We start from the raw sequence: 4,491 nt of genomic DNA, 5'->3' as shown, positions 1-4,491 counted from the left end.
CACATAGACCAATGAATAGAATAGAGTGGCCAGAAAAATACCTACTCATTTATGGCCAACTGATTTTGACAAAGGTGCTGAGAACTCACAATGGAAAAAGAGGTCTCTTTAATAAGTGGTGCTGGGAAAACTGCAAAAAGAATCTTTCTCACCACATAAAAAAATTAACTCAAAGTGGATTAAACACCTGAAACTATGAATCTACTAGAAGAAAATCCAGGGGAAGTTTTTCCATGACATTGGTATGGCAGGGATTTTGAAAGATAATACCTCAAAACACAAGCAACAAAAGCAAAAATAAACAAATGGGATTATATCAAACCAAAAAGCTTGTGTACAGCAAAGAAAGAAAATCAAAATAGTGAAGAGACAGCCTATAGAATGGAAGAGCACATGTGCAAAGTATGCATCTGATAAGAGTTAATATTCAAAATACATAGAGAACCCAAATAACTCAAAAGGAAAAAAAAAACCTAATTTTAAAATGAACAGAAGACCTAAATAGATATTTCTCAAAAGAAGACATACAAAATGGCCAACGGGTATATGAAAAAAAAAAAAAAAAAAAAAAAGATCAACATCACTAATTACCAGGGAAATGCAAGTCAAAATCATAATAATTTATCACTTCACTACAGTTAGAATTGCTATTACCAAATAGACAAAAGATAACAGGTGCTGGCAAGGATGTGGAGAAAGGGGAATCCTTGCACTCTATTGGTGGGAAAGTAAATTAGTCATTAAGAAAAACAGTATGGAAACATTCCTCAAACAATGGAAAACAGAACTACCATATGTTTTAGCAATTCCACTACTGGGTATTTATTTACAGAAAATTAAACCAGTATGCAGAAAACATATCTGTATTCCCATGTTTATTCCAGCACTATTCACAATAGCCAAGGTTATGGAATCAACCTGTGTACACGAATGAATTAATAAAGAAAAGATGGTATGTATACCCAACTGAATACTAGTGAGCCATAAAATTGAAAAAAATCCTGTTATTCATGACAACATGGATGAACCTGGAGGACATTTTGTTAAGTGAAAAAAGCCAGACACAGAGAGACAAATACCACATGATCTCACTTACATGTGGAATCTAATAAAAATGATCGCATAGATGTAGAGAATAGAACAGCATTTAGCAGTAACTGATTTACGAGTGGCTATGGAATATGCAAAATTATCCCAAATTTTGCAAACAAGGAAAATTAAGGCATAGAGATATTAAAAGTCTAGCTCGAATTTACACAGTCAAATGCTGGAGCTTTGATTTAAATTTTGGCATTCTGGCATCATCCTATATGAGGCCTTTAATCACTAGTCTATACTGCTTAAACTGTTATGCAATACTGCCTAATAACATTTTTCTGTTTATGTGCTATGAGTATCTGTATGATATCTCCAGTTATATATCAAGCATCTAGAAAGTGGGAATGATATTTTTGGTCAGCAATCTTTTCATATTTCCATAGCTAAAAATAAAAGGAAATGAGGTTCAGGTATTTTCAGTTAATATAGCAGGCTGTGATGACATGACAGAACCATTCTAATCTCTCTTCTACAAACACTTAGAAATTCTAGATAAAATGTATTCAAAATTACTACTCAGGTTGAAAACTTTGAATAAGAAAGTTTCAATTACTTATAAAGGGGAAGAGAATGTATCAGAAGAGAGCCAGCTTAGGTCCAAACATTCAGGAAAGCATCAAAATCACATAAGCCTTAATACCTAGGAATAAGGCTTCAAATGCCTTCTAGAAATAAAAACATTTGGTCCAGAAGCATAGCTGAACCTGATCAATCACCATAAATGCAGATTTCACAAAGGACACTTCGTCCTACAATTGGGAATTAGATAGTTCTGTCTACCAGTTGAGGAAATGTTTCAATGGATTGGGGTCATAGTTTGAAAGAGAGTCACCAACAAAGTATAAATCTTCAAAGGATCAATGGAGGAAGCTGACTCCAGACTAATGTAAATAAAATTAAATCACATTTAGAAATAGCCCAATGAACATGAAATAGAACATGAAATAAAATAGTGAAAGTAAACAGAAGGAAAGGGTGGTTGACCTTCAAAGGAATTACTAATTAGACTGATGACAGCATTCTATTCATAATAACAAATCCTAGAAAATAATAAAATTTTTACCTTCACCTTCTGACAGGAAAAAACTTTCACCCTAAAATTCTATACCCAGCTAAAATATGATTCAATAATTAGGGTAAAATAAAGATAATTTTCAACATCGAGAAACTGAGAGTTTAGTAACTCTCAAACTCTTGTGCTAAAGGAACATTCCTAAATGATATAATTAAGAATCTAATTCAAACAACAGAAGAGGATTTGATAGCAAAGATGAGGGGAAAAACAAATATGTTTGATTCAATGACTTTGAGACCATGTACACAAAATTCATAAAATTTATAGTATTGTTTTATAATTTTTTAATTTATATAAACGTCCCTCATTGCACTATTGGTAACTTTTAAGGTATATTTTGATTTCCCCATTTTTATGTGATCTATTTGTCAAATAAACTAAATCATTCGTTCTATAGTGTCCACATTATTGGTTTGGCAGGTTGTATATGGGTTGTGTTTTTAACATGTTCCTCTATCATTTTTAAAACTGGAGGACTGATTAAATTCAGATTCAATGACGATCATATCCTATGGATTTTGTGTGTGTTTCTTATTGCACTACATCAGGAAACACGAAATGTCTGATTATTTCACTTAGTAATGCTAAGATTAATCAGTAGGCTTGAGTGATGTCAGCCTAATGCGTTTACTACAAAGTCGTCATCAGTATTTTACCCGTTAGTTTCAGAACCTAATGGTTTCCTAGAGCTATTATTTTATCAGAATTTTAAAAATTGGTAACTTTCTAACCATACGGTTCCCTTTTTTTAAAACTCCGAAATGTTTTGTAAGGAAAGAGAAGTTTTCTCATCAACTATTTGGTTATTTTGTAGTGCAGTCTGTATCGGAAAAGCAGGTATATTCTTTGCCTCTTCCCTTTATTTATCATGTTTCAAAAATGAGTGGATATTGCTCCAAAGATAAGCAATACATTTGTGGTTTTGTTTTTATGATATTAATGGACTTACAAAATTCATATTTTAAGCTGTTTTAATTAATAGTCATTACTCTGTCATGCTCAAACTGTCACATATTTGAACTGCTACTGGAGGTCTCTTCAGGTAGAATTTTTTTTGTCCTTGTGAGACAACTGAGATAGCTTTTTTCTTTTTGCTTTTATTTTCTTTCTTTTTTTCTTTTTTCTTTTTTTTTTTCAGACGGAGTCTGCTTTGTTGCTCAGGCTGGAGTGCAGTGGCGTGATCTCAGCTCACTGCAAACTCAGCCTCCCAGGTTCAAATGATTCTCTTGCCTCAGCCTCCTGAGTAGCTGGGATTACAGGCACCCGCCACCACACCCGTCTATTTTTTGTATTTTTAGTAGAGATGGAGTTTTACCATGTTGGCCAGGCTGGTCTGGCCTGGCCAGGAGTTGGTGGGCAACTCCTGACTTGCCCTCCTTGGTCTCCCAACTATTGGGATTACAGGTGTGAAGCACTGCACCTGGCTGAGATAGCTTTTTAAATTTGCTTTTCTATTTTTTATATGACAAAATACAGTCATGTGCCAATAATGACATTTTAGTCAACTGTGAACTGCATATGATAGTGGTTGCATAAGATTACAAGATAATTTTACTGTACTTTTTCTATGTTTAGCTATGTTTACATACACATATATTTACCATTGCATTACAATTGCCTACATTATTCAGTACAGTAACATTCTGTGCAGATTGGTAGCCTAGGAGCAATAGGTTACACCATAAAGCTTAGGTGTGTAGCAGGCTATACCATCTAGGTTTATGTATGTACATGGTGTGATATTCCCACATGATGAAATTGCCTAACAATGCTTTTCTCAGAATGCTTCCCCAACATTAAGTGATACATGACTGTATCCCAAGTTCAGCTTGCATATTTATCACCCTAAACTAGAATCAGCATTTTCTTCAAAGAGTCCTGATTCATTTTAGTAAGAAATCATGTTTATAGACTGTAGTCTGGTTGTAGGAATGCTCATTTTACTGGAATACTGTTGGCTCTAAGTTTTCTCAATGTACAGAACAGAAAATATATGTTTTAGAGTGAAATAAAGAACAGTATATTTTATACTCAAATTTAAACAATAGGTTCATATTTGAATTATTTGATTATCTTAAACAAAATGGTTCTCAAGACATTAACACAAATGCTTATTTATCTAACTCAAAATAATAATACCAATATTATTATTTAAAATAAATACTGAGATAAGCCAAATATTCCTTTGTGGTTATATTTTTCCCCTAAGAGATATATCATCAGGGATATTGGGTCAAAATAGTTATTTTGGAATAAATTGAAATAATTATCTAGTAAGTTTATATTATCAATTTCTTACAGTTAGGTTTATTTTACTT

Source organism: Rhinopithecus bieti, unplaced genomic scaffold (genome assembly GCF_001698545.2).
Source record: "Rhinopithecus bieti isolate Rb0 unplaced genomic scaffold, ASM169854v2 scaffold_8307, whole genome shotgun sequence".
NCBI lineage: Eukaryota > Metazoa > Chordata > Mammalia > Primates > Cercopithecidae > Rhinopithecus > Rhinopithecus bieti.
This window is presented reverse-complemented; position numbering follows the sequence as displayed.